A 10,607-nucleotide genomic window follows, 5' to 3' on the forward strand; every position below is an offset into this window, starting at 1 on the left:
CTCACACGCTACAGCGATATTCTGGATTATTATCGCACTTCGCGCCGACTCTACGATAACCCTGCACGCGGGTTGGCGAAAGCGGACGAACGACTACTACGCCGCCTTCAGACCAATACTTTCCTTAGTCCGGCGGTCGCCCGGCACTTCATGCCGGGAATCTCAGGCACGTGCCCTGCTTGTCAGGTCCTCGCCGATACCTTTCACGTTGTGGCTTCGTGCCCCACCACTCCACTTTCCTTCTCATCCCCTTTCCCCATCCCTACTAGAGAGGCTTGGGAGGAGTACCTGCTCGGCTGCTCTACCTTGGAAGCTCAACGTTCCTTGGTGGCGCGCGCCTCGGCAGCGGCCATCTCCAATGGCGTCCCGGAATAGGGGCTGCCACTCAGGCGCACAGCAAGCAACTCTCTTATTAACTTCTTGAATAAAATGTTTCTACCACCCACCACTTTATACTGCACGTCACCGTGACGGCAGAAATGGTTCTGGAGTTATGATTGCTATCGCAAAGGAAACGGCAAGACGTTGTCCCTCACGTAAACGGTCGTTTAGCTCGTGAATTATCCAGTATATGCATAATGCATGCACACTGTAGGCTGTGCTTCAAACGTTGTGTTTCTCGTGTTCTGCTAAACCCAAGCCCTTCGTCACGTTCGGTGGTCGTGCGGGAGTTAGATTAACTGTAGTAAGGCAACGTGTAGGCGTCATTACCTTGGGTAACCGGCCGTGGTGACGTAATGGCTTTGGCATTGCGCTGCTACCCACGCGGGATCAAGTGCCGGCCTCAGCGTCCGCATTTCGGATTGTGGGCAAAATGCAAGAACGTTCCCGTACCGTGCATTGAATCCACGTTAAAGAACCCCAGGGGGGGGGGGGGAATTGAGCCGGAGTCCGCCACTACATCGTGCCTCATAATCATACGGTGCGTTTCGCACGCGAAACACCAAATTATTTAAATCACGTTGGGTGCTCCAAGGCTGGGATTGGGGCCGGGACGTCACGGGCATACGTGACATTAAAAGCTAAAGTAGAGACAGGCTGCGTGGATGTGGCCAGAAATCATCATGGTAATCATTCTACTGCAGGCTGAAGCACAGTCTGCAACCAGTGCGCACAGCCACTGTAGCTGCGCAGCCACTTCAGCATGAGAAAAGTGTGTGCACGCGTGTAACCAGTTTCTACTGCGTCCACTACATACGGTTTTTCTTTCGTTTTCATTGTATGACAAATGGGTCCTCGCCTTCCCCGCCAGTCTAAGTATACTTGTAGACCCTAACAAAACCCAGGCCGGACCACCGAAGGAATTGTCGTCCGCACAGTATATAGACGAGGAGAGCCAGCTGGGCCGTACAGATTTCTTGCGTTCTTTGTTTTCTTTCTTTTTTCTCGGAAGCTGCTTCGTTTCCTATTTATACCCCGCGCCAAGAGCCGCGGGCGAGCGCGCGCGCGCCATCCCAGGTTGTGTGCGTCCGGCGCGCGTGTCCCGCAGCCAAATTTGTGCCCAGACAATGCACAATCCCCAGTTGCGGCTTTCGCAAGCCGGCTTGCACTTTCCGAGAGCTCCAACAACGCCAGCGTGGCGGCGGCCGTCAACTGCGCGGCCTACTTGCGCTGTCAAAAGCAGGGCGCACCGCCGCCAGCTGTGTGCCCATGCACCACCGCAATGGTCAGCAAACAAGCCTTCGGTGGCCTCGGGCAAGCGTGACGCGCATGCATCGCCCTCAGCCAGAGCTTCGGCCTTTGTACGTATTTCCGGGCCCACGCAGCCTGCCACCGCCGAGTTTCGTTTGCAACACGAATGCCCACTCATACTGATCCCCTCCACTCCATGAGCCCCGCGTCCTTTTTTTGCTTCATTTTGCCTAAATTGACGCATAACGTATAAGCGCAAAGAGCAACTTGCTTAGTTAGTGGTTCCTGACGCGATGCGTCGACCGCTTTCTTGTGCGCCTATATGATGGATCGCCTGCACGAGTCTAATCCCGCAGGTTTCTCAGATATTTTGAACGGTGTTTGTTGCTTTGGCCTGAGGGCAGGCTCATGGTTTTCTCGTGGCGCTCCTTTTCGAACAGACCATTCCTTTTATGTGAAGCTGAAAGGGCTGCTCTGACGCGCTCAGACGTGCAGATATGAAAGAGACCCTGTTTTGGCGTTCCGAACTAAATAGAAGGCCTTCAAGCAGGGTTTAGTTGGTGGTATATGTCGTATAGGAAAGCGCCAGAGTGTTTGTGTTGAACAACGGCCAAATAAGACGCTGACATAGCTGCCGCTCCAGTCGCCCTATTTGCGTGCGTTTACGTAGCTACATACCTTGTAAGGGTATGCCAGCAAACGGAAAGGATAACTAGAAAAAAAAACAAAAAAGAAAGGTGTATGGCAAGGCAAATAGAAAGGAACAGGAAAGGCACTGTACTAACAACTGACTTTGTTCCCGAGAAACGGCGTCCGCAAAGACTGAACGGAGTATGCGTGACAGCACTGCAAGTCCCTTGAAGACAAGCTCTTCTAACGATCTCACTATACGCGACAAACTATCCAGACACCGGAGTAGTTTGCTTGTCATGAACACAGATGGCGCGCTGACACACTTGTCCGGACCAAGTTTGCGGATGTGAAAAGCTTCTATAATCTCTATTTCCTTTTACGCGCATGCGTGCACGCCCCGCCGGCGAAATTGGCGAGAAAAGGTCGGAGGCGGCCGAGCTTTGTGATTACATTAGTATGCAAGCGATGGAAGGAGCGCATATTGAACCACCATGGTTGCTAAGTGGCTATGGTGTTGGGCAGCTAAGCATGAGGTCGCGAGATCGAATCCCAGCCGCGGCGGCCGCATTTCAGTGGAGGCGAAAACGCTCGTGCCTTAGATTTAGGTGCACGTTAAAGAACCCCAGGTTGTCTAAATTGTTCCGGAGTCACCCACTACGCCGTGACTCACATTGAGATTGTGGTTTTGGCACATAAAACCCAATAATTTAGTTTAGGAGTGCATATTCAATGGCAGAACTAAGGATATATATGTATGAGATAGAGGAAGGAAGGAAGGGAGAGAGAAAGAGCACGTAAAGGACGCCAAGTGTGCCTGGGCCCTTGCTTTCAGCGCTGGCTGCTCCATGCAGCATTAAAGAAGTAAGATGGTTATGCTATAGCTTACACAAGCACTGCAGCGAACGAAAAGAAATGGGGTTAACCGAGGGAGCCGATTTTTTATTAATCAGATCATAAGAAGCCAACGAACTATGACACCAAGCACAACACAGGGGAGATTACTTGTACTTACTAACTGAAATAAAGAAATTATAAATTATTGGAATTGAAAGTGGATGAAAACACAACTTGCCGCAGGTGGGGAACGATCCCACGTCTTCGCATATACGCGTGCGATGCTCTACCAATTGAGCTACCGTGGCGCCGTCTCCCGATTCACTTTCTGGGATATTTATGTGTTACTACTAGAACTAACCATGGGAGTGTTAGCCAGCGCCACCGCTCAAACCACTAAGGTTCTTGAGTGGTGGCGCTCTCTGTTGCGGCTATATTCAAGATTCACACGACAACCATGGGCATGGGCCATGAGGCTCGTGGCAATGGTATACCGAAAAAAGGGGTCGCACCGAACATTTCTCTCCTTCCTTCGTTTGATTTCTTTTTACGGCGACGCTGTATATGGCTAGGGTCTAGAAAAATTGCGTCTGTCTATCAAGCCGTGTAGTGGGTGAATTTCTCCCCATAAATGGGCCGATCCCGAACATAGTGCAATACCGGGCCAACCGCGGCGGGGTGAAGCACTCCGCCCACTTGCAAAAATAAGTGTAATATCCTAGGTATAAACACAATCCGTATCTGATACTAAGCTGATAAGAACCGATACTACACTTTGACCCGCGTCGGCCATGTATACGTTCGCACCGCCCTCTCTTTGTCGGCGTTCTAAGCGCTTGCGTATCTCCTTTCCTTCCGCTCCCCCGTGGTGTCGGTCCCGTAAGCGTGCTGCCCGCCAGGACCATCAAGCGGAAATAAATGCGAACCGTCCATGTGGCCTAGATCCCGCAAACTTGGAGCGTTTCAAAGGAGCAACGGTCAGGTTTCACAGGGAGCTTGTGGGAAACAAATTTTGTACGGCCTGTGTTGTGTGTGACCGCTTGTGGTTCTCGAGTGACCTCACAACCATTACTACACTGCAGGACGTCGACCAACGCACGATCGTCTTGAAACATCGTGCGCCCTCTGATTGCGGTGAGCTGCGTGTCTGTTCTACGTGCCGGGATTCGTCAGTAAAAGGTGTCGCGCTGTGTTTTGCAACAATACATGGGTACAGCTATACAAAATACTGTACAGTACAGTACAGTACAGTATACAAAAATACAACTATGCAGTGCCCAGTATACGTCTAAACTCTCAACGCGTAAGAAAAGAATTGCGGCAGACCCCGCGCGCCTCACTCCATGGAATCTATACTTACAGCGAAACTTTAACTGTTCATAAAGAGTGCACAAACCTGCGTTACTGTTTTTTAATGTTATTGCAATGTCAGCCTAACGTCGTACCGAAACGCCTCGCTCAAATCACATCGTCCTCGTTACAAGTTGTGAAAACGCAGAAGACCTTCGCGTCTGCCGGGATGCAGGCACCGTGCCTTCGCGTACCCCTGCTGCCCGATGTGACACACGCGGTGGTCATCTCAAACAGCTAGTTGGCGTTGGAACGATACAAGTGCGTACGTATGATTGCGGCCTAATGCTTAGGGCATCGGGCTGCTGTGCTCGGGGCCCGAGGTTCGATGTCATCGTCGGGCACGTAACGAATTCTTTTTGTTTTTTATATCTGTTTGAGCTAGTTGGCAAGGGGGCAGGAGCGCCCAGCAGCCATGGCCAGGGAAGTCCACGAGAGTTAGCAAAGAAAAACTTCGCTTTAAAGGAGAAAGAGTGTATGCGCACGCGTACGTCGCTGGGGTAGCACAGTGGCCACATTTCTATGAGGGCGTAATGCAAAAAAAAAAAGAGGAAACCGTTCATGTACTTTTGTTTAGGCGTACGGCAAAGAACGTGACGCGCTAAAAATTGCTCCTAAGTGTGTCGAGTAACATGCAGTCGTGCCTCCTCTACCCCCCCCCCCCCCCCCCCCACACACACACCCTATGGCGTTGCCTCATAATGAGATCGCGGTTCTGGTGCGTATAATTGCAGAATTTAATTAAGCTCTTAGACACGTACGCCAGAACACGCGCGCACACTAAAGGTGAAGTTTGCGCAAAGCGACACTTGCTGAACGTGTTGTTTTTTTGTCTGTTATCGTCTATCTATAGTGAGCAGCGAAGTTTCTTTCTTTCATTTATTTTTTTGTTCGACAGCTTCCTGATTGGCACCGCCTGTGCTCGTGATCGGAGCGATCGACAAGAATGAAACAACTTCCGCATCCCGCTGCACAGGGCAAAACTGCGAACCCCTTGCGTCAAATATTGGATTCATGTTTGTTATTGTTCTTCCAAACCACAAACCGTCTGGGAGCTACTCACAACACTCGCACGACTGTTGGATGCCTCCTGGCAGTCTTCGCCTAACGAGCTCCCAGGTGCTTCCGCACCAGCCTGGCAAACGAAGCGCCCCCTGCTTCTTCCTGCGCCCCTCAAGAATCACTTTGTGCTATCAGCTGAGGTTGAAGAGCTTCGTGTTACTCTCTGGATGAGCGCTTTCCTTTTAGGTTCTAAGTTGTTTCCTTACCCTTGCTGATTAACTGGTAAAACAGAGATGGGCAATTTCCTGCAAGAATTTGTGAAGGTGCGATGGTTGTTTGCTGACAGCAATGAAAAAAAGAAAGGACGTCAGGCTTGTACTCTATTGTGTTTAACCGAACAAGAAGTGCCCCTGCTTTCCGCAAGAACTTTTAGGCCGGTTCTGAATTCGAACCTGTCCATTACAATGTGATTATACCACAGATGCGAACGTACGAGACAACACGCAAGTGGGAGAGTCGAACAATTTACGCCGAGTTGTGGTTCTCGCTTTTGAAACCTATCCTTGGCCACTGCTTTTAAACGGTAGTGACTAGAAGCACTTCGGAGTTCACCTGTGCGAGAGAAGCTAATAGGTGTTTCTAACTTACTTACCCAAGAGGATGTTACCCAATGCTCACGCTGTAGCTTTCGGCTTAAAGCATAGCTGACTGTTTGTTATGAAGAAATTCCTTTTTATGTTTGCTATAGTCAAAGTCGTGCCATGATAGCCTCCTCTTGTACCTAGATACGTATGCCGGCTTTTGCAACAATACTATAGCCAGTGTCCTAATTTTTTTATTGTGAGCTTCGCCAATGCAGCCTTTATGCTCCGAGTTTGTGTGCCAAGTTTTATTGGCATGCTTGTCACGCACGGTCCGTACAAGCTCAATCTTCTCTGTCGGGGACGCTCTGTGTCAACTGGATGACACTTTTAGTGGCGGTCTGTTTCAAATTACCGAGTGATCATTGCATCGCCCGTATCCGGCGCACCACTGTTCCGTTTGTGTAGCGACAGTTCTTTCCGCAAAAAATTCTTAGGAGCAAAATATTTGCTTTAAAGCGGAGTTTCCGTTGCCTGCCATTCCTTGGTTTCGCCTAAGCCGGTCGGTGGGTCGCTGGTCATGCTCTCCCAGCAGGTTGACATGCGCATAAAAGCAAAGAAAAGAAAAATCTGAAGTGTGTCCAGCGGCGGTATTCGAACGATATCTTTAGGCCAGTTGGTGAAGGTGGGTTGGGCGGCAAATAGTGTTTCGCCTTTTTTTTTCTTTTTTCGGGACACTTCGCATCCTGTATTTCGGTCATTCATGCAAGTAGCCCTGTTAAATGCCTTACCTGATTTAGTTGTTTCTTCAAATTTTCCTTCGCGTTTACGCTTGTGGAGGTTCATGCAAGGGGTTTACTAGACGGTTCGTTTCCTGACTATTCGGTTTTCCACGGAATACTTGTACACCCCACCGCGTAAAAGGTTGAACAAAAGTCCATGCCACTTCCGCCCCCATTTTACCGATCATTATACAATGAATGGCGAGGCGACGATGTACTGAAGCGAGTTCGTAATATATATATATATATATATATATATATATATATATATATATATATATATATATATATATATATATATATATATATATATATATATATATATATATATATATATTGTGGGAATTTATAAGCTGTTCTTTATCATCCGTACATGATCATAATCATCTGGGGTTCATGTGGGGTTCTTCTTCATCATCGCTTGTGGGGCTGGCTCTCGAGTTTGATCGGTGCTGTGGGCGTGGTCGGCTCACCGCAGCTTTGATGCAGAATAAGCGTCGTGATAACTACTGCGTCACAACCGTTCGGACGATGCGTCCAAGCAACGTCACGTCGCCTTTCATCTGACAGGAGTAGCGAAGACTTGGTTTTTCAACCATGACGTTGATTTCACGAACTGGGGCGCTTCAAAACAGCAACTCCGCCAAATCTTCGGCACACCGGCTGTTCGTTCCGCCCTCGCAAAAAAGACGCTCGACACCCGCAAGCAACAACTCGGGGAATCTTATACGTCGTACATCGAGGATGTGCTTGCTCTTTGTCGACGCGTGAACACGGCCATGACCGAATCTGACAGGGTTCGCCACATCCTCAAAGCCATCGGAGCTATTGCTTTCAATGCCTTAGCCATCAAGAACCCCGCTACCGTCGCTGATATCGTCGCTACTTGCCAGCGCCTTGACGAACTCGAATCAGTACGGTTTCAGCCAGACACCACTGCAAACACTACCGCCGACGACCCTACGTTACGAGCAATGATACGTGCAATAATGAGAGAAGAGCTACAGTATCTTGGCTTAGCCGCCGGGCCTATGCCTTCTCATGCCTCGGCTACCAGTCTGCGAGACGTTATCAAGGAGGAATTGGCGTCCATGGCTGGTGCAGCGTACACGGACCCTCTAACCCCTACGGCCCCACCAACGTAGGCACAAGTAGCCGCAGTTAATCCAGTCATCGTTCCACCGATGCCTCCAAAACCAACACCGGCCCACATGGCTTCCATGACTACCAGCGCACCTACCTAAACCAGCTATCCGCTGTGGCGTCCTCCTCATCCCATCTGCTACTACTGCGGCTATCGTGGCCACATAGCACGCTTTTGCCGCAAGCGCCAGAAAGACGAGCATCGCGGATATGACGTATATGAACGGGATAACTTTTCGCCCGGAGCTACTTTCCAACGTATAGGGAGCTTCCATGACCAACGCCATCCTTATCGTCCACGCGCGGCCGCTCTCCATCGCCTACTGTAGCATCCGAGACGGCTCAGAGGTACCGTCCTGCGAGACGCCGCAGGACGGTACCTTCACCGCTCTACGTCCTTCACCCTTCACCGCTCTACGTCCCCACTGATACCTGCTTCTCAATTCACCGAGCGTCGTCCTGACAACTGAATTATGCAGCTTTTGGAGGAAAAGCTGCATCGAATGATAGGACAGAAATTCCTCCATCGCGTCCGTGCAATATGATATTGGTTGTAGTAGAAGGTGTACACGTAGAAGCTTTGATAGACACTGGTGCTAGTGTTTCAGTGTCTATCACCGTTAATTTTCACCGTTAATTGTGCTCGCGACTTCGGAAAGTTACGGCCCCCTATGATGGACCTTCGCTACTCGCTGCTCAAGGGGCCGCAATTCGACCTATCGCCATGTGGACTGCTCGTATTTCCATCGATGGACTTCTGCATTACGCACAATTTGCTGTGCTAAGTTCGTGTGCCCAGCAGCTCATATTGGGATGGGATTTTCTTTCTACGGCCTCCGCCTCCATCTGCTGCGGCCAACGCGTTCTCCACATGACCGACACGACCTATTCACTTCATGCAGATGACGCACCACTTCACTTGGTTGCTGCAGAAGATACCGCCCTACGTCCTTGCCATCAAAGCATCGTTACCATCACGTCTGACGTCATTGAGTGCGGCGACGTGCTAGTATTACCATCTGCACGTTTTCTCGCAAGAGGGATAGCCTTTGCATCAGGGATGGTTCCGTTTGATCATGGCTCTGCACTTCTCTACGCTACAAACCCGACATCCGAAAAGATTCTCATGTCTAAAAGCACTACATTGGCTTGCACCGCTGAATCAGAGTCTATATCTGTTGTTTCCGTTAAACCAGCTTCCTCTGAAGTTCCTTGTACCGGACGGGTCGCATCTCCTACAGCTCTTGCAGCTGCCATCAGATCCGACCTGACACCTTCGCAGTCACAACAATTGCTTGCTTTGCTCCAAAAACAGGAAGCTTCGTTTGACGCGCATTCAGCTTCGTTGGGAAAGACTTCGATTACGACGCATCGGATAGAGACAGATGGTACATCCATCGTGCGCCGTACACCATATCACGTATCGCTAGCCGAGAGGAAAGTCATTGATGAGAACGTCACCGACATGCTTCAACGGAACATAATACGTCCCTCTGCTAGCCCTTGGTCTTCCCCCGTTGTTGTGGTTGGAAAAAAAGACGGCTCTGTTCGATTTTGTGTCGACTACCGAGCACTTAACAAGGTCACACGCAAGGATGTATACCCTATGCCGTGAATAGACAATGCCTTGGATTCCCTACAGGGTGCCGAGTACTTCTCCAGCATCGATCTGCGTTCCGGCTACTGGCAGATACCTATGCATGAGGACGACCAAGAGAAAACAGCGTTTTCAACACCAGATGGGCTCTACGAGTTTAATGTCATGCCATTCGGCCTCTTCAATGCGCCCGCAACGTTCGAGCGCATGATTGACACCGTTCTTCGCGGCCTGAAGTGGAAGACTTGCTTGTGCTACCTGGACGGTATTGTTGTTTTCTCGTCAACCTTTTCTCAGCACCTGAAACGTCTGGATGAAGTTCTCACGTGCCTTGCCAACCCTGGACTTCTGCTAAACACCAAGAAATGCCATTTTGCGAGCAAGACGATCGAAGTACTAGGTCACATTGTGAGCAAAGATGGCATTCGTCCTGATCCTGACAAGGTTTCGGCAGTTCAGCACTTCCCTCTTCCCGAAAACACCAAAGATTTGCGTAGTTTCTTAGGCCTCGCTTCCTATTTTCGCCGATTAATACGAGGCTTCGCCTCAATAGCGTCACCTCTGCACAAATTACTGGGTTCTAATGTTCCCTTTGTGTGGTCTCCCGAATGTGAATCTCCGTTCGCCCATCTGAAGCGCGCTCTCACATCCGAACCAGTACTACGCCATTTTGGTGAAGCTGCTCCTACCCTCCTGCATACGGATGCCAGTGGTCACGGCATTGGTGGCATTCTCCTACAGTGACACGACACTTTAGGTGAGAGGGTCGTCACATACGCAAGTCGCGTTGCCGAAAAAGGATTACACCATCACGGAGCAGGAATGCCTAGCTATCATTTGGTCTGTGCAGAAGTTTCGACCTTATCTTCACGGACACCATTTTACGATCGTTACAGACCATCATGCACTAGGCTGGCTTTCAACGCTGAAGAACTTGTCTGGACGACTTGGTCGGTGGATTCTTTGTCTGCAAGAATACGACTTTACTATTACCTACAAGTGCGGAAAGAAACACCAAGATGCAGACGCGCTTTCTCGCTGTCCGCTTCCTGC

The 10,607-nt window shown here is 50.0% G+C and overlaps 1 non-coding gene and 1 pseudogene across 1 annotated transcript; both read right to left on the reverse strand.

The window, feature by feature from the left end:
• Window positions 1-3,334: 3,334 nt before the first annotated feature.
• TRNAT-CGU (transfer RNA threonine (anticodon CGU)) lies at window positions 3,335-3,407 on the reverse strand. The gene has a single exon. It is a non-coding gene; the product is annotated as a tRNA-Thr (tRNA).
• A 319-nt stretch (window positions 3,408-3,726) lies between these two features.
• Window positions 3,727-3,896, reverse strand: LOC142573406 (U2 spliceosomal RNA; annotated as a pseudogene).
• Between the last annotated feature and the right edge of the window lie 6,711 nt (window positions 3,897-10,607).

This window comes from Dermacentor variabilis, chromosome 2 (assembly GCF_050947875.1).
Source record: "Dermacentor variabilis isolate Ectoservices chromosome 2, ASM5094787v1, whole genome shotgun sequence".
NCBI classification, from domain to species: Eukaryota; Metazoa; Arthropoda; class Arachnida; order Ixodida; family Ixodidae; genus Dermacentor; species Dermacentor variabilis.